The sequence below is a fragment of the Biomphalaria glabrata genome, chromosome 4 (genome assembly GCF_947242115.1).
Source record: "Biomphalaria glabrata chromosome 4, xgBioGlab47.1, whole genome shotgun sequence".
Taxonomy (NCBI): Eukaryota; Metazoa; Mollusca; class Gastropoda; family Planorbidae; genus Biomphalaria; species Biomphalaria glabrata.
Window position 1 is genome coordinate 7,986,452 of NC_074714.1, and position 21,466 is coordinate 8,007,917.

General features: G+C 33.4%; 1 long non-coding RNA gene across 2 annotated transcripts; it reads left to right on the forward strand.

Moving 5' to 3' along the window:
* The first annotated feature begins 6,926 nt into the window (after positions 1–6,926).
* LOC106070878 (uncharacterized) lies at positions 6,927–16,614 on the forward strand. Of its 2 annotated transcripts, none has more exons than XR_008777779.1 (6): positions 6,927–6,957; positions 11,196–11,290; positions 11,515–11,584; positions 12,775–12,945; positions 15,282–15,496; positions 16,486–16,614. It is a non-coding gene; the product is annotated as an uncharacterized LOC106070878 (long non-coding RNA). The 2 variants fall into 2 exon arrangements; XR_008777778.1 differs by lacking the exon at positions 6,927–6,957 and adding an exon at positions 9,138–9,193.
* The last annotated feature ends 4,852 nt before the right edge of the window (positions 16,615–21,466 follow it).

Below are 21,466 nucleotides of genomic sequence, written 5' to 3' on the forward strand. Positions count from 1 at the left end.
AAACTCATTTAAATTAGAGCACTTATTGATCCTTTCCCCCCCCCCCCCCCCTTTGTCTTTATGTCCATGAACTCTTCAGATCACAGAATAATAGACAGATATACGCTGTTCAGTCTGGTGTTGAATGTTCAGAAAAGATCCAAGACAAATATATCTACACTTTGTTACTAATAATATTTCTAAAAGAAATCCATATGCTGGCTGGGGTCGTTACACGGTAAGGCGCAGCATAAAAGAAAAATATACATTGAGACAACGTTAGTTACAGATGAATCGTGAATGTAGAAATGAAATAAGTATGACGATACAGTGTGTTTACTTTAACTCTATAGATTAGTTGAAATGTGTCAATGATTGAAGCGAAATATAATAGAGAATTCTGCCTAACGATGAAAGTAAATAGATAACATGCGAGCTAAAGGCGGATCACTCATGGCACGAAAGCGCGAACAGAGACTTAATTGTTTCCCTTTGTTTGGGAGGGAATGTGTAAACGTCATTTATCTACAGCCTGCGGGCCATATTTGACCAGTGCTTTCGGTCTATCGGCCTTCCAGAAACGTCATGATGAAAATACAAAAGTTGGTTCTGTTTTACAACGTGAGTAGGTTCTATTGGGTGTCAACAAACAGGACCGGATTTGAGTTTTTTACAAAGTTTATATCAACTCACTCTGCATGTCTGTCTGCCTGGCCAAAAGTTTATGCATGTAGTTATCCGACACCCAATCTCGAATCAAGATGAAATTTTGCACAATTATTGCTCAATTACTTCTTTTACCTGACAACACAAGAATCAATTAAGAAAATTAACCAATTTGTTAATTAACTATTGGTAATAAATTATTTTGTTTTATTGGGTATCTCAAACAAGCGAACGAAATTGAACGTGACTGAAGTGGTGGTATAAGCTGAATTAGTCCCCTTTATATTAGGCTGCCGTCTGAGGCTTAGTGAACACAAACAATGAAATAGAAACAATAGAGAAATCTACAATCTTCCATGTTCATAGACTCTTCGCTAGCAGAGTGGTTACCACCTTGGCTTGAAAAGGTGAAGTTTTTTTTTTTTTTAAATACATTTAAAAAGTGATCACCCAGATACCCCGTTCTTTCTCCCCCTACCACTTTACCCACAGGTCCAGACAAGTGATAGGATCATAGCTTATTGAGAACGCTAAACGCATGAAATTGCGCTAAAGAAGTATTTTTAGTCTAGATCTATTACAAATTTAATTACATGAATGATCCAAACTAATTGATAAGCTTAATTTACGCTTTTTTTTTTTTAAGTATCTGTTTTTTTTTTATTTTATTTTGCTTGTTCAAAGCTTTAATAAAAGTCCGCATATTAATAATAATTATACTTCTATCTAAAAGCAGGCCATATTTTAGAAAACGAAAATAGAGTACTTGTACACGTAATCTAATTTTCTTCTTTTAAAAAAATCTGCATATTCTAGTTAAAAACAGTGTATATTTTTTTTTTTACAAAGCTTTAGTCAACTCTGTCCGTCCGTCTGGCCAAAAGTTTATACATGTGATTTCTCCCACACCCAATCTCTGATCAAGCCGAAATTTTGCACGATTATATATTTTATCTGACAACACAAGAATCAATAAAAAAAATTAATTAACTATTGGTAATAAAATATTTTGTTTGGTATCTTGAACGAGGGAAAAAAATGTAATTGACTCAAGTGGTGGTATAAGCTGAATTTCTCCCCTTTATAGGTCATCGTCTGAGTCTTATTAAACGCAAACTTGAAAAATAGGTCAAAACCATAGAAATAATAGATAATTATACACTCTTCCATATTCATAAGCGCTGTTGGCTTGGAAAACCTGAGAAGGATTGAGCCATGAGTTTGAATTCAGGTCGATCCCACTTTTAAAAAAATAGTTTTATAAATGCTTTTTTATTGATAGTCTAGATCATGGGTGGGCAAATTACGGAACGCGGGCCACATGCGCACGACGGATTGTTGTATACGACCCGCGCACAACTACATAAATTAGATGTGATCACAGTATACGCATATACAAATGCAAATATATAAAAAATAATTCTAAATATCTTTATAGATTATTGAAAGTGTCTCGTTAAACAAAAGTTTCAAGTAAACGAAGTTTATTCGTATTGGCTGTACTTCAATACATTCAGTCTCAATTGATAAATGTAACAACTGATGGAGCTCAATCTTTGACTGAGAAAAACATTTTTTTTAAATTAAGAATATCCCAACCATAAACTTTAAACAGCAAAGTTTGCACAAAGCTGCATAAAATATGGTAATCAGAATAATCACAAAATATTCCACAGGCAGACCCTTAAAATACTTCAAGATATAAAAACAAAATATACCAATGTATCCGCTGACTGAAATGCAAATGCATGTTAAATCGTTTCAAACAAAGCTTTCCCCTTTCTCCAGGCAAGCAAATCGGCCCAGGCATTTCTATACAGTACAGCCAATCAATTGTATATCATATGGTGGCCCCTTCATTTATAAACCTATCTGTTCTGGGCAATTATTTTGGGTCCTTGTTTATCCTGTCATCTTTTCTATTTGTTTTGTGATCTCCTCCGTTTATCACACAGGGTTTATCTTTCCCTGTGGGTTACAGTTTAGAACTTGATTTGAAATATTATCCCTTGATTTTGGAATAGTCACACCAATCAATTCCCATTTGCCTTTATTGATTAGCTGTTCAATTGGTGTTTCCTGGGCTGTTTGCAATAGATATTTTTTGGCTACTTTGCATCTATTATGTGTTGTAACCATTTCTTGTTGAATGCCTTGACCTTGCCTGCATTGCTATTTGGAACTTTCCATGTCTATGCGCGATGCGATTGCCCACGTCGCCTCCGCCTAGCGCCGCTTCTACGGCTTGCGAAATATGTCAAAAACCTAAAGATATGTATGACTTGGTTCAAACTCCTTACGTGTTATATTCTAAATGAACACCATGTTAATGCTTCAGCTATTCAATAAGGAGAGTTTAATTTTATTTAGAAATCTCCAAATGTTTCGTTCGGAATCCGTGAACATTTATTTGATATCTTCTATCTGGTTTTAAGCAAGGTCGCACTTAAGCTGGACTTTATAGCTTTTTTTAAGGAGTCACTTTTATTACGACTATCAACGTTTCGCTGGCCAAACAATTTTGTTTTTGGCGCACTGTCGTCTCTCATACAAATATATGACCTTACTTGCATAACTGTAAAAATGTATGCAACTTTTTAAACAACTGACTAGAAGAGAATGAAGCAGTTCTATAGATATCTTACATAAGTCTATGTAAAATTGGTTTAACTTGGATAAAGCTAATTGTTTGCAAGTCTACACAATTCCTTCTTTCATTAACCTAAAATATTAGAATGACATATGGAGACAAAAATTGAAGTTCAATACTCTTTCTAATTATTAATGTTTAACTATTTTGTAGTCTATTTTTGGATTTTAAATACGTTTAAACAGTATGTATTTCTAAGCAACCAGGACTAGCAGACTTTCTAATCTAAAATAATGTACAGAAAGATAGCATTTGATATATTGCAAGTGTATTGGATGACACATTGGAGTATAAGAACTATAAAACTATATAAAGAAGCTATTCAGTGTTAGACTGGTATTTGTTAAAAAATGTGTCAGATTAAATTCTTTTCAATAAAAATTTAAAAATATAAAGGAATAGAAATTTGTTTGTAACATTTTTGTAATAAAAAAGTGTAAAAGTAGTGTATATATGTTATGCTATTTTGTAGTTTTACCTTAAAGAAAGGATTTTTCTGGACAAAAAATGCAAAAATTTGTTCATAAAAAGTCTACAGAGTTCTCTATGTCAATGTACTACGGAAATAAAATACAGAAAGGTCATCGTCAAAGGAAGAGCACTGTTTCAAAAAGATGACATCTATTTTTAATTTATATAAATATTACTAGATTAACTATTTTAAAGGTCAATCTTATAAAAATATAAAATATTATCTTTTCTTTTTTACAAATCCTTTTTTTAATCATATAAATTATTTTATTTCAAATAAATTTCAAAAGTTTAAAGAAATATGTGTAAAATAAAGCAGAACATATTTTGTAGATTTATCTTTTGAAAAGCAAATTTAAGTTGTGCTACTATAGCAGAGTAACATATTAAAAAAATCATAACGTCCGTGTGGCATTCCCATTAAGTATCTGCTTCCAGAGCTGAACATACATGGTTCAGTTCTCAACAAGGGCGATTTGTTTTTTTATATTTTTCTTTTCATTGTGCTAAATGAAAATGTGTACTACGATTACTGAATAAATGTGAATACATTTATGATTTTGTCTAAATACATATATTTTTTTGCAAGGGGCGGACTGGAGGTCAAAATAGGCACCAAGGAATTTCTATACAGTACAGCCCATCAAATGTATAACATATGATGGGCTCTTCAATTATAGGCCTATCTGTTCTCAAAATTATTACGTTATTTTTATATGATGTATCGTTAACAAGATGCACGCTCTATATATTTATAAGAGATATAGGTCGTATATTGCTTTTTAATATTATTTATCTAGACCCTAAAAATCACTTGATCTACTTGACTTAATTCTTTAGACTACCAGTAAAGCATATAGCCGCAAGGGTGCTTTGCCTATATATTTAAGTTCAATACTCTTTCTAATTATTGTTGTTTAACTATTATGTAGTCTATTTTTGAATTTATGCATTTCTAAGCAACCAGGACTTGCAGACTTTTTAATCTAAAATAATGTACGGAAAGATGACATTTTATATTCTGTCATTCGACATACACATCTTGAATAAGAATTTATAAAAGTATATAAAGAAGCTATTCAGTGTAAGACTGGTATTTGTTAAAAATGTGTCAGATTAAAATCTTTTAAATTAAAATTTAAATATATATAGAAAAAGAAATTTGTTTTGTAAAATTTTTGTAATAAAAAAATGTAAAAGTAATGTATATATGTTATGCTATTTTTTTTATACTTTAAAGAAAGGATTTTTCAGGACAAAAAATGCAAAAATTTGTCCATAAAAAGTCTACAGAGTTCTCTGTGTCAATGTACTACAGAAATAAATTACAGAAAGGTCATCGTCAAAGGGAGAACACTGTTACAAAAAGAGTTTAGATATTATTCCTTGATTCTGGAATTGTCGCACCAATGAATTCACATTGGCCTTTTTTTTTTATTAGCTGTTCAATTGGTGTTTACTGGGCTGTTTACAATCTATATTTTTTGGCTACTTTGCATCTATCAAAATTCTTTGAGCGTTGCCAAAAGGGGTTTTGAGTTAAACCCCCCTTCAGAGGGGTTTGATGCTAAAAAAATATTCTTCAATATAAAAAAAAAGCAAATTACACGCTAAAATTATTTGAGCGAAGCCAAGCCAATTGGGGGTTTTGAGTTTAAACCCCTCTCCTCCTGATGGTTTTGAGTTTAAAATTCCCTTGACGTGGAAAACTTCTATCTTCAATATTATTTAAATCAAACTACAGTTACCAAATTCTATGATCGTAGCTAAATGTGGTTTTGAATTAAAAAAAAACAACAACTCGAGAGATTTTTTTTAGTTTAAAACCCGCAACAGATGATTTTGATGATAAAACTTCCCTTTTCGATACACAAACACACACACACACACGCACTAACCATGATATATATCAATTGTATGAAGACCCACCAATAGTGACGGAAATAAAACAGAACAGACTACGTTGGGCAGGTCACCTTGAAAGAATGTCAGATAACAGAGGAGGAGCGAAAATCGTATACAGGCAAATAACAAAAGGCAGGCGACCCAAAGGCAGACCCCGAATGCGATGGATCGATGATATGGAAGCAGATCTGAAGCAGCTTTGGGTTAGGGCGTGGAGACGAAAGGCCCAGGAGAGATCTGAATGGAAGGATTTGTTGAAGCAGGCCAGAGCCCTCCATGGGCTGTAGCGCCACTGGGATGGATGGATGGATTTCGATATAAAATCTAAAGCAAACTACAGTCACCTAATTCCAAGAGCGTATTCGAGAGAGGTTACACATTTCTACCAGTGGCGGGGCTCCATTAATAAAGTGAAGTGAATTATATAGTCATCTGCGAGATTGTAAAAACACTAAATGTGATTCAACAAAGATGACCAAAACAGATTTTCGGAGTTAGTTAATGAGATCAGGTCTAAATCAATGAAATCCTATGCCGAACTGGGAGCCTAGTCGACCCCTTAGTAAGATTGTGACAAAGCGTCGCATGAGGTTTACGGTACATGTTCTCAGACAAAATGAATTACGCATAATAAGAGTTGCGATGACATCCTAGTACAACTTGGCACCACACTTTCATGGAGGTCCTCAGAGCAGGTGGGAAGAGGCTTCAGACATTACTAGTGACAGATTTTTGTGGAAACAGCATGACGGCAAATGCGCTGAACGGCGAGGAAGGGTCTAAGTCAGTAAGAATATCACATTAGGTTTTTGAAATAAAACTTTTTAATAGCAGGAAAATGCACTGTAGATACCTCAGAATATGCATTTTGTTGGCTTTCAATATCAGAAATAGTGCTTGGATGTGGGGCTCCTGGCGCTCCCCCAGACCCCCTTGCATGCAATGACGGGGAGTCTACAATTTTTCCACTAACTCCAGGAAGAAAGTATAGGGCACAATAAACGTCTTCTGAAAGAATGAAGGGTCAGAATGTAATAAACATTATGTACACACACACACATACATACATATTAATTTTTTGCGGGGAGGGGGGCGGGGGTAGACCCCCCCCCCCCCGAAAAAATCCTGGCTACGCCTCTGAGTTTGTGTGTAATCTTGTTTTTATTAATTATATTAAAATATAAATCCAGTTCTAGTTGTAAAATTACGAATGTATTTGTGTATTGCATACCCTTTTTAAATAATAATGCTTCCGGGCCACGCCAAGACTTGATTTGGTCAATTTGGTAAATTTAAAGATGTTTTCCTTCTTATCTTAGTATAATAGATCTAGATTCTAGATCTATATCTATAATAGTATGATTATAGAATCTATGTCTTATATAGATCTATAATAGTCACAGTCTATCATCTATCATTCTATCATTTTCTATGTCTATGTATGTAGATCTAGTAGTATGAGCGGCACTGGCACTATCGTATCATAATAATCATAAATTTATGATTATGATATTTAGAATCTATCATATCATGAATGATGATTGTCATGAATCATGGCCTACTTATATAATTATATTTATATATAAAAACTAGATCTAACTAATACTAATTATTTACTTATAGTAATGTGTGAGTATACACTTATTAAGTCTTATTAAATTATATATTAGTATTATAGTATAATAGTATACAGTATAGTGACAGTCACATAATCATAAAGTGACTAGTCAACTCAAGTATACACTGTCTATACTACTCTATACTTATAATACTAGATCTATATTCAGACATTAAAAAACTAAGATTTTAATTCTATATTACCATTTACTAAATTTTAAGATCTCCAGGCATAGCCCCTCACATTAAATCATTGACTGATCTTATCTTATCTTATATAATACAGATGTTACTTCAAAAAAGAAGATGATTACGTCCTACGCGTCATGCATTTAGTCATGCATATTAACCAATGACTTAAATTCTGCCAAGTCACTGGTTTTCCTGGCTAGCTCAGGCAACTCATTCCATGCTCTAATAGCACTCTAGGGAAGAAGGAGTATTTGTACAAATTTGTCCTAGCATATGGGATGAGGAATGTGCCTTTATCTTTGTGTCTTTCAGAGTATTTTATTAAATTTTGTTTTTGTATTTGAAGATTATGGTTCAGTGTTTTATGTATTATTGCTACTTTACTTTTGAGCCTTCTGTCCTTAGTCAACACTAAACTTAAAAAGGAAACAACACTCAGTCATAATCAATCATCACACTTTAGATCAAAGCAACTTAAAAAATAACCTAACATACACATCCATAACACTAAAGAAGATTACCCATCACAAATGGAAGTTCTCAATCAGACACAGCAGAAATAAATACCTATCACTGTTAATATTAATAGCAGGGGATGTAGAGTCAAATCCAGGGCCTAGATCTAAAGATAGATGCAACATCTGCAAAAAAGTATGCACCATGAAACAGAAAGCCATTCAATGTGACACCTGCGATGAATGGTACCATGCATCATGTCTCCATATGAATACACCTGTGTATTATGCCTTAGGCAACAAAGATGCATCATGGCACTGTGTACCGTGTGGGTTACCTCAGTTTACATCAGGACTGTTTGATTCCTTTGATGCAGACACTTCTAACCCATATAACATCCTAAACACCATCCCAAACCAAACTCACCAACCACTAGCCAGATCCACTCCTGTTAAACCTAAATCTACTAAAATTAATCAACACACTCAACACACATCTAATCATGCAAACAATATAAAATAAGTCTAAAAGTCAGTATCCCAGTGACCTAATTTAGGTAGAATAAGTGTGTTCATATTTTTATTTTTTGTGTTCGTATTTATGCATAATTTGAAAACATCTTAATGATCACCAATTGTAAACAAACAACATTTAGCCAGGTGACAATATTGATTAAACAATGAAATTTGCATATCACGTCACAGCTTTTATATGGATTGCGTTATTTGTATCTAATAGAAGATATAGAGAACCATGTGGCAAAATGTTGTTCGTTTACGATTGGTGAATGAGATCAATTACGTCCTACGCAAAGCTAGTCATCATGTATTATGCTTGCCATATTTGATATTGAATATTGATAATGATACTTATAACTAGGTCCAGATTCTAGATTAACATAGATCTACATATAGACCATAGATCTATTTTATATATAAATAATAATAATGTTTAAAGACTAGATTCACTAGATCTAGAGTAATTCTACGTCTTCGCTCTACTAGTTCTAGATTCTAGAAAAGTTGAAAGTCTTGACTTAGACTATTATGACTATGTCACTACTAGTCTAGAATCTAGAATTAAAATCTGATCAATTATAATCAGAAATAGAGCTAACTTTTAACATCTTAAAAAGTTCAATTTATACTAATATATTATGCATATATTATATAAAAAAATATGAGGCATATACATATATTTATATTCCATTATCTGCTGAGTCATATTTTCATGGAGACAAGGAAGAGGCAGTAACAGGTGATGGGGCATTTTTAGCCGCATTTTGCAGTTGTACTCTATATATATATATCTCCTTCTTCGTGGTCGAAGATGAGCACATTTCTGGCATGGGTGGGTTAGGTCAGTTTCAGATAGGCCTGCTTCATCTATCAGCTTGAGGTTTGTGTTTGATTTGTTTCTCCGGCATTAGTGGGATCCCCGCCACTCGCGGGAGACTGGCCAGGGTCAAACAGGCAATGTTTAGGGCACCTTTTCTAGCCCCTTCCTCATGCTTAGGAGGTAAGCAGTGCAGTCCTAAAAAGGGCTGCTTAGACGCTCAGACGGCTGCCGAGTTCCTGTGCTGTCCCAGTCACTGGCAAGCGACCACATGGTCTGGGCCGCCTACGTGTAGGTTTTAGCTGTGGCTGCCAGTGTATCCACACCTGTCACTTCTCCACTTGCCTATCGCCGCAGGGCTTTTTGATTGATGAACATGGGAGATGAGAATGTGGCTTGCACTATGAAAATTTATTAAAGTGAGGGAGATTTGCATTGCATCAGCCTCACTCTCTCGCCCCTTGCCAGCTGGATCTAGTGGCAGAACAGAGTCCAGACAACTGGAGCTGGTTTGGGGTGCAGTGGATGACCAGTGTGCTCTACATGTCCCACAGTGCTCCAAAATTTTCCACGGCATTTGCTAGGTGATGGCCCTGATAGTCCAATTGGACTTGAGCGCCATGCAGCCGCAACTAGACTTCACATGCTGGTGGTGGACAGAGACCTTAGTTTCACCAGATACTAGCTCTGGCTAACCCTCACCTGGTTTGGCCCATCAGTCGAGACGGTTTGCCGGGGTGTGGCCGCATGCAGGCAACTGCTTGGAGCCACAGGTGAGAGCTGGGCTCTGAGTGGAGACCAAGGTCAATGAGCTGCTCAGAGAGCCCGACTGCCCAGTTGACAAAGGTACTCCTCCTCCTACAGAAGTTCTGTCATACTAATTACTACATTTACACGAAAAAAATATTTACTTTTTTTAAAGAGAAAAAATCGGTGTAGAATGCATATAGGTTAGACATTAAGTTAGACATAATTTAAAACAACAGTTAATTAGTAATTTTTCATATTATCGTGTGAACTGCAGTGCTGTGCTATAGGCATAGAACACTTAACTAACGGAACAATTTTTTTTTAACGAAATGTGTGGGTTTTTTTTAGGAATTAGAGATTGACTTTCACCTTTCCTTAGGTTTGCTGGACTGCTGGGGCACCAGACAAGATCTGTCAACCTTCTTTCTCCATTCTTCTATGTCATTTGTCTTTGATCAAATTTAATTCTGATGTTCCTTCTGAAAATATTGATACCTGCCTGGGTGGACTACTTTGGGGGCTGATTTTAAGTTTGTGTTTCCACACTATCTGTCTTTGTAACCTTGTTAAGGATTTAATAATATGTCTGTGTTAATTTGGCTACTCTAATAGTTCATGGAACACATATACAGACTTTGTGAAACACCAGTGTCCCTCAGAACCATTTGGGAACACTACAATAATATTTAATTCTTGTAAAATATTTCACTAGCTTTGTGGTCTAGAATTTTTGTTTATAGGTTTTATAATCATAGTAATGGATTGATCACAATATATATTTATTAGATTGTTTTAAATTTTTTTCATGATGGGTACAATTATTTTTATATAATTATTTTTATATTTTTTTAAAAAAGTTATTTAATACAATAAATGCTAATTTAAGTTACATATTTAAAAAAGACAATTTTTATAAAAATGCAAAGCTAAACCACATATTATGTGATAGATTTCTTGTATCTTAACTAGCAGTGAAATAATGTTTAATTAAATAAGTTTGTTACATTGATATTGATATTTAAACTTAATGAACTGGTTATGTTGTCATTGTATTGAAAGTTGACTTGCTAGAAGCATTATACTTACCGCCATTTTCATTCTAACAAATTCAATGATGTTGTCATCTCTCATCTCTCTTTCATTCATCGCATGTGCCAAACTTTTTTTTTTTCAGTTGATAGCAATCCTATATTGTCTCTCTTCTCACATTGAGATAACATAACTACAACCTGCATCCATAACAAGTTGCCCTTTATAAGGTTGGCCAGGGTAAGTGGATATATTGGCTAATGTCAAAAGTAGTATAAGAAATATACATTTTAAAAAAAATACATAAAAAGTTATCTATAAGATAAGTTTTTTGCTCATGATACATTTTTATTAATAGGAAAAAGAAAAAAAAAACATGACTTATGTTTTGATCAAATTAGATGTTTTTAAAATTCTGTTTAGCTTGTAAGTGTCTTATCTTCAGGTTTCTATTTTTTCTGTAGAGTTGACATCTGATAGTCAACTGTTATGGGACAGTGGGAGTGTCAGAATGCTGAAAGCAGATTACTAAAGGTTAGCTATACTTTAAAGAATTTAACAGTATGTGTCATGGAAATTCTATCTATGGTGCAGTAAGATATTCTCTTAGAGTCTTATACTTTTTACGGTATAAAATAGCATTAGGTACTTTCTATTTGAAAATTTCCCCAAAACCAGTCTTGTCTATTTCTTTTGTGCTTAAACCATAAGGATATTGACTTGAATTAAGGGTTTCTTCTAGATTTAGCCTTAATAGATTTCACAAAATGTTCTATTTTCCTTAAATTTTTCATAAGTTCAGAAACGGTAGTTTGCCCACTGCCATTAATCAAAGAACTAGCTGTAAGGGTTTCACCAGGGTCTCTCCTACTAATAATTTCCCAATTTTTCAGGAAGTGATAATGTTTCATGTTTATGTTTGCCATTTTCGCTCACCTTCCTGCTGTAATTATAGTCACTTAAGATTGTATCATCTCTTAACACAGCAAGAATCAAATAAAAAAAACTTTGTGTCACAACATGCACCTGCAACTGATGCAAACATCATTGCCTAATCAGAGTTCTGAATGTGTCAGATTTTGACATTTTGGATTATCAAGAATCAACTGCTAATGCTGACCCTTTACTATTTATTAAGTCCCTTTGTATTACACATGGAACAATAGGCCTCAGTAAAAACACGCCACTCTCTACAGTCTCTTGCTAGTTTTTTTATGGCTTCCCAGCTCTTTCCTGTCCTCTTGGCTTCATCTAGTACACTGCGTTGCCACTTTTTTTTTGGTCTTCCTCTATGTCATTTCCTTGGCAATTTGTGCACTGGTTCCAGTCCATGTTCCATGTTCCTGAATTAAATAATGCCTTCTGAATAAGGAAGTGTTTCTTTTTCATCGGTTTAAATAGAGTGGTTGGCCTTAAAGGATTTGTTCTACTTTTCCTGCACAGCTTCATAAGTCTCTTTTTGTTTGTTTGTTTGTTTTACATGTTTCGGATGTTCCTTCAGATTTGAAGATAGTTTACTTCCTAATCCAAACCTCCCGCAGGATGACGGGGGATGGGAGCGGGCAGAGTTTGAACCCGGGACCATCGATAAATCCAAACGACAGTCCAGTGCACAAACTGCACAACCAGGCAGCCATCCTTTGTGTAGCTTTACTCTCACCTCCGACTGTGTTTAGTGTTTGTTTTTGCTATGGTTTCTGTAACATTTTTTTTTCCATGGACAGGTTGTTAGCCTATTGCACAACCCCTATGTCCCAGGGAGGGTGATGCACCTTCTGTCAGGCCCCTTTCCTAACAGACCTGACCGGCTTTTAAGTACCTGCCATGAGTGATGAGCTCCCGCTGGTATAGCTCTGAGGATCATTGAGGCATATTAGCTGTCACACCACGTCAAGGTATGTGCATCAGGTGACAATGTACTTTTTTTATGCCCATGTATTAAATTAACAAATATATATATATATATATATACTAGCCTGGCATTACCCGCGGCCTGCGGGTCTAAGTTTGTGTTTACTAATGTAGTGGATTGGATTTAGATGTATGTTAAACGTAGCTAATGATCCTTTCACGTTATTTCAGTTTCGCTACGAAAATAAAATTAGTTTTGCGAAAATGGTTTACCCAAAGTCGATACATTCTTATCTATTAAAAACGAAAAGAGCGATAGCTTTGTTAAATAAATGGGATTATAAAGTGAACAATTAAACGAAATAATTTTTAGTACGCGATTCATGAATGAATATAGATCTAGGCCTATCTCAACCTGGCTTCGCAGCTTTCGTAAATGAATGTAACTTTAGAAAACCAATTTTGAATGTTTATTTGATCAAAATATGAAATGAATGGACTTTAATTAATATGTTTATGTTTTAAAGTATAAGACTATCTGTGCGAAGAGAAGTTTTATCATCTTAGTGTTGAATTAGAGTTTTAGATCTAGGGATGGGATTATAAAGTAACAATAAAACGAAATAATTTTTAGTACGCGATTCATGAATGAATATAGATCTAGGCCTTTAACTCGGCTTCGCAGCTTTCGTAAACGAATGTAGCTTTAGAAAACCAAATTTGAATGTTTATTTGATCAAAATATGAAATGAATGGACTTTAATTAATATATTTATGTGTTTAAGTATAAAACTATCTGTGCGAAGAGAAGTTTTATCATCTTAGAGTTGAATTAGAGTTTTAGATCTAGGGATGGGATTATAAAGTAAACAATTAAACGAATTAATATTTAGTACGCGATTCATTACTGAATTGTCTAATGAAAGAATGTTCGTCAGGAAATCTGTAATCACAGATATAAGGAACTAATTAATGTAAAAAATGCTTTTGAAACACAAAATTGAATGTTAATTTTATTATATAATGAAATCAATGGATCTTCTTTTGTCTTTTCATGTGTCAAAAAAAAAATGTATATGCGCAAAGTGTATTTCTTAAAATTAGATCTAGGTCTAAATCCTTTCTATCTTTTCTCATGTCAACATTGTAGGCATGGCCTAGATCCATAAAATACTATAGCTGTAATAGAGTCGGACAACTTTATTTTTTTTGAGGGTCTTAAGTTTGTTTTAGGGCTACAATACATACACTACGGTCTAAGTATAATAATAATATAATACATAAAATAATAAATGCGACATAGTATACACTATAGACCTAAAGTAATTTGTCACTAAATTTACTGCTAATTAAAAAAAATAATAAAAGAATCATAAATAGTAAATGCCACTTAAAATTGCAAACTCTTTGGCTCACCAGGGAGGGCAAATTCCACCCACTGATGAGGCTGTAAGCTTTCATCAAGTCCCAAAAAGCCAGTGGAGTCTGGGAGCGCATGAGGCGCCCTGACTGCACTTCCCCGTGGTGGAGGCTGTCCAGGCCTGTATGGCGACATTTATGCACTACGCAAGACAGCAGGGTTTCTGTCCAGGGCTTTTGCAAGAGAGGATTTGAGCCTCTCAAGCCCTCACTCTAATGGAGTTTGATGATGATGATGATGACTTAAAATTGAAGGGTTCTTTAAAAAAAAAAAAAACATTGACAATTTCAATTCATTTTTTAAATAGCAGTAAATGTTGAAACATTTGACCTGGACACATTTATACACAAAAAAAGAGTATAGAGTATATATTATTATTGTCTGGTTAAACAAGTCCATTTATGTTTTGAATATGCAATTTCTGGGGAGAAAAGCACACAAAAAAATAAAAAGTCTATAATGACATGCATTAATTTTAGATTTTGTGTTAAGAAAAAATAATAACTTGTTAATGTACATTATATGTTTCCTTTTTTAAAAAATCCTATATAAGAAATTGGGGTCACGGAGGTTGAGTGGTTAAGCACATGGCTTCTCAAACTGGGGTCCTGCATTTCAATCTTTGTGAAGACTGGGATTTGAATTTTGGATTTTTTTGGGGCGCCCTTGAGTCCACTCAATTCTAATGGGTACCTGACTTAAGTTGGGGAATGTAAAGGCGGCCAATCATTGTGCTGGCCACGTGACACCCTGCTTGTTAACCGTTGGCTAAAGAAACAGATGACATTAACATCATCTGCCCCATAGTTTGCAATGTCTGAAAGGGGAACTTTACTAATTGTAATAATATATATATTAATATATATTTCTTCAATTCTTGATTGATATTATTTTCCTGTAGAAAAATAACAATACATGTAAGCAGTATTTAAAATCAGTGTTACTCTCCATACATTGCAGCTGATCCTCATGACTGATCTCAGTGCAGCTGACCACTGTCCTTGTTTAAAGAACAGCAATTGGGAACCACTAGAATGACAACTCAATCAGAATCAACCAGCCACTGAAATATGCTTAAATCTTTCCATTGAAGTCTGTGATGTGTTATGTTCTAATATTGACTTGAGTGTAACAAACTCACTAGAGACTATGACAACAATGAATGCGGCTGTGTAGTAAGTTCATATGACACCATTAGTAGATTTTATTAGAGAAAAGACCAGGCATGTTTCATTTGTCCAATATGTCACGCAAGTATCTATGTTGGAAATTTTGAATTTACCATGAGAAAATATAACACTTTGAAAAATTGTTGTTTTAGAGGATATTATTGCTCAAAATCATCTGCGATGGTGCACTTCTCCTCCACAATATTTTATGATAAATCAAAATATCTAGATTCTGTGCAATAATTTCAAGATACATTTACCTTCTGTAACTCATTGACAATAGATACATAGGCAACATAGATAATGTGATGTTTAGCGTTATCAAATAATAGGTTGATCATTTAGGCCACATCTCCAAACATTAATTTGAAATCATTTTGTAGCTTACATCTTCATAGTAAACAAAGTTACTTTGAAATGTAAGATTTAAAGCATCATTAATATTACATTTAGATGAAATCTCAGCTAACAAATAAATGTTTGAAACTTGTTATATTTCTTTCTTTTTCTGTGGCATTCAATAATGACATCATTGTTCAAGCAATAATATGGGATGCAAAATACAGCTTATCATTTTATGTAACCTTTAGGCCAGATACACTGACCACATTCTCTTAGATGAGCTGTCATATCTAACTCTCTCCTTTGGTTATAGAGTAAAGATGGTAGTGCATAATACACTTTGGCCCCTGTTTTTACTTGTTGATTTTTTTCTTGGAAATGGTTAGACTTCAGAAAAAAAAAATGAAAACATCGGAATACTCTTTAACTATTGGGTAATAATTAAATATTTGCTGCTTGATAGTCCTATGTTTATTTAAAAAAATAGAATTCAAGTTTACTTGTTGTGTGATCTGTACACCTCACAGACAATTTTTTAGAAAATAAATGTGGTCGGACATTGAGAACTTTACACCGACAAGTATAGAGTGTATATATATTAAAACTTTATAGTCTTTAAATTTCTTATAATTATACCAATTTCTCTCAAAAAGATCAACACACTGGAGTCATTGATTCATTGACACTCTTCCTACTTTTGAATCTTCATTCCCTGAGCTGTATCTGGGTCAATAGGCCACATGTAGTTTACCTGTACCTGGTAGATTATTTTAACACCAACCTTCAATTCAACTGTCCTTAATGCTTTTAAGGTAAAAGGAAAAAATCTAATGTTTTCATTTTAATATATACACACAATGTTTACTTAACACATTTCTGTACATGATATATACATAATCACCTGTTACATTATTGTTCTGTACACATCGAAATATATCTGACTGTGAGTATACTACAGTGTCCAAACTACCTTAAAGTTTACTGCATAGACATTGATTCTTTTATATCTAGTTTAAAAAAGATCTTGGCGTTTTTTAACCATGGCAAAATGTCTTCTAGTTTTGGAAGCTTGTAGTGTTCTCTTTTGAGAGCCTTGTTTAGATGTGAGTCAATGCTAATCCTGAGGTTTCCGTTTGGTTTCTTGATCACAGCCATTTGACTGACCCAATCAGTTGGCTCATCAACAGTGATAAGTACTTTTTGACTCACCAATGACTCAATCTCTTGCTGGATTTTTTCTTTCATGGTTATGTGGGATATTCCGACACTGGGAGACCACTGGTGCCAATGTTTTGTCTACAGTGAGATGAGCTTCACCTAAATCTCCTAAATCGCTTTCTTCACTGTGAACAGGTGCAATTAAATTTTCATTATTGACTTATTAATGTTTGTAAACCCAATAAACATTGTTGTCCACAACAGTGAATTTCACTGATTGCTGTTTTTTGGATTTGTCATGATGAGATGCCAGCTGGCTTCATTTTTGATTGATTCCGCATGGTAAGAGCTTGGGATGTTTTTTTGACTTGGCATTTCCTGACGAATCTCTTGCAAATGATATTTACATCTGCTCTTGTGTCAAGTTGAAATCTGACACTCTGATTGTTGATTATAAATATCGCTGTCATTCATTCTATAAATAAGGTGTCTAACAGATTCCTCCCTCCCCCTTGAAAAAAAAATATGTCAATATTTTTCCACTACTGTCAAGTCTTACAAGGGCATTTGCAATTTAAGGGGAAGACAACAAACATAAAATCTTGACATCTTCATCTTGGCTTGACAGTTCATCATGTTCATGTCAATGTTCATAACATTACACCGTTACTTCCAAAATTCCAGAATCATCTTCATTAGTAAACAGTAACAGTTCATCATAGCAATGTGGCATCTCATGGGCACGTCATACACTTCTCACTAATGTTCTCCATTGGCAGTAATCTGACAAAATATAATATTTCAAAACAATTATAGACTTTATGTCCACATTCAATAAGCTTTTCCATACCACCCTTTTATACGCTTTTGTCCATTTTTCTTTTATACTCACCCTTTTCCATCGAACTAACTTTCGTCAATGATATATGAAATGATTCACACAAAAAAATATCCATACTTACTTTTAAATGCTTAACATCAAATTTACTTATCTCCTTTTTCCATAACATATAAATTGTGCCATGTTAATTAATATTACAACATAATATCAAACAGCAATGTACTATATACATAGTATTTACAAGTATCACTTCCTTTATGTAAGTGTATGTCAATCTAGACAGCATATATCCAATGTAAAATTATCAATCAATAATTAATATCCATATTTCAATAAGTACAAGAGGTACTTTCACTTTAGTTTTATAACTTTAAAAGTTTCAAACATATTATTACTATTCTATGGAATGTCACATCATAGAATCTACTCATTATCATTATAGTCAAATATTTCATTAATCAACTTAAATACTTTAATTTGAAATTCTTTTGTTCCATATTATAAACTTTAATAGACAAGTTTAAACCTGATCACGATTCCATATTCAGAATATTTATTTATTTATATCATATCTTGTCCTGTCATTTTGTTTATCATAAGTTCTGTACCCATTTGATCTATGATCATTGTATTTGTTTCTACTTTGGTTCATTCTTCCACCAAATCTACAACTAGAACTCGCTATCTTCTGATTGGTATGAGACCTACTCCAACATTCTCTAGCAAAATGTCCTTGTTTATGGCAATTATAACAAGTCATGTTTCTTCTATTGTATGAGTTATTCATAGGTCTATTGTATTGTCTAGTATTTCTGTTTAACACATTTCTGTTCAATAAATGTTCATATTTGTTTTGCCATCTGTTAATGTCCCTCATAGTACAAGACCTAATTCCTCTAATGTTACCCAATAACATATCCTGTGTCAAACTAGGTATTGCTACAGCATTACAGTAACCAGTGAAAAAAGGTGTCTTAATAAAAATTCTACAAGCCTTAAATTTCTTAATACTGCCATCTAATAATCTAACCTTTTTCATGTAATCTAAATAACACCATGGTTATACAAATTTTGAATGAATTGCAATTGTTGTGCATGCTGTGACCCTGATAAAATTTATAGATTTTCCATTTGAATAGTTTAAAAGTATTTCTCTTTCCCTCAACCATGTTAATTTCTTCTATAGTGTTACCATAATTTAGTTTTTCAATATCACTATCCTCATCACTATAATCCCTATCCTGATTTTCATTAGTATAGTAAACTCTGCTTGTTTGATTCCTATCTCTATGTTTACTACTACTTCTCTTTTGATTTCTATCCCTATATGAGTTCCTCTCATTTGCTTTATAGTATGTTGTTTTTTTGCAATGGGAAGCTATGTGACCTTTCTTATGGCAATTGAAACAAGTTATTTCTTCATAATGATTATCCCTAGATTTTGATCTTCCATTTCTATCTCTATTTCTATTTTCAAACCTATCTTCAGTTTATCTAGAATATCTATCATTACTTCTGACTTTTTTCTCACTTGTGTATCCTATTAAGTCTACCTTATTCTTATCTTTAGTAGAGAATGGATTAGTTGGATAAGCATTTTTATAAATTCTCATTATTTCTGTTACTTCATCTAAGCATTTAGCATTTCTCTCTTTAATAAATGACTGAAGTTGAGGATCACACTTGTTAATAAAGTTATCTAACTGAATGAAATTTTTTAATCCCTCATAAGAATTTCCCACTTTTTCTAACTTTACCCATTTATTGAAAAAATCTTTCTCCATGTTAATGGTAGTTTGAGGTTCTATATCTACTGATGGTATATTGTCAAAATATTTCTTTCTGAAAGTTGTAGCATTATGACCATAGGCATTCAACAACTCTCTTTTCAAGACTTGATAGCTATCATCAATATGATGGTCATGATTTTGGCATATTGTTAGAGCTTGACCATGAACGAAGTCTATCAGTATTTCAGACCATTCTTCTTCTGGCATATTAAATGTAGACATTTTTGCCTCATATCTTTTCAAAAAATCACCAATGTCATCCTTCTGTTCATCAAAACTTTGTATCTTCCTCTTTAGCCATGTTTGTGAATTAGGGTTGTCTCTTTGTGTGGTAGTATTATTTGAATTATTTGTGTTATTTCCTTGAGTTGTCTGTACAGTTTGAGCTCTGGCTTGTGCTGCATCCAATCTCATCTTCTCCATTTTAGCTTCATGTTCTCTAGTTTTTTCTCTCTCTTTGTCTTGCCTTTCTTGGTCCTCTTTTTGCTTCTCATATTCTTCCTTTCTGATCCTATCTTGTCTCTCAATCTCTTGTCTTTTTTCTTCTTTCTGTCTCTCTATCTCTTGTCTTTGATGTTCTTCTTGTCTCTCTATCTCTTCTTTTTCCTTTCTTATTTTATCTTGACGTTCCATTTCTTCCCTCACAACTTGCTGTACATAAGCTGCTAAGTCCTTTCCTTTTAACTCCATGGCCTTTCCATCCTGCATAGCTGCTTCCTTAACCTCCTTAAGGTCCACATATGATGATGTAGCCATTGTGTTTTATATTTTATATATATTTTTACTTAGCCTATATTGGTTATGGCTATACTTTAAACTTATTTTATATTTAAGTTTTTACATACTTCTATACAAGTTTTAAGTGTTATGTCTCTATAGATTCAGTAAGTGAGTAAATCTAGTCTGAGTTATATTCAAATCTGTATATTAATATCACACAAATTTAAATTTCGTATATTATAGTATATATAATAGTACCATTTAGATCTAAGTTACCAAGAGTACTATGACTATGGGTATGAATAACTAGATCTCATCTATGATCAATTTCAAATTTGATGTGACTGAAGTGTCTAGACTGTCGAGAGTAGATAAGATAGATCTAATCCAGAAATTATGGTTCTATTTAACCATATGAAATAAATATGTTCATACAATGTCAAATATTCTATATCTTTAAAAAGATATATACATCTAGAATGTGCTACCTTCATTCATCTTTCCAATTAGATCTAATATTCAAAATTAGAGTCTAGATCAGTAGATGTACAAACGAAATGTACAAAAATTTGTGGATCTAAGATTAGCCAGACGACAATGTTTGACTACTATGCCAGTTTCGGCATTATTCTCATGGCAAAATCATATTTGATTTTAACCGCTCAAACTAAAAATGTATTTTAGTCTGATTCACAATAAAAGAATCCTACCTGTACTTTCTATCATTAAGTGAAAAATTAACAGATCTAATTAAATTAATAAATATAAATAATATAATATAATATACACAAATGAAATAATTAAATGAGACTATCGCTATGGGTTGGGATATGACAATATGGCACACATTGATAACGTCACGAAGTAACCAAGCAACAACGGATATGACGTTTACACAAACAAAAACAATGACTATCCTAAACGTATAATATAGTTTTTCATCTAAATTACGTCTTTACCCCGAAGGTTTTTAAGGCGCACCACCTGATTTTACTCAGGCTAACGTACCAAATTTAGACAAAATCTATTTCTAAGTGCAATCTAAACATATACTAATAAGAAAAATGGCACTTAGCTTTTGATAAGAAAAGATCCCCTTTGTTCGGATTCTCGAATATGATAGAT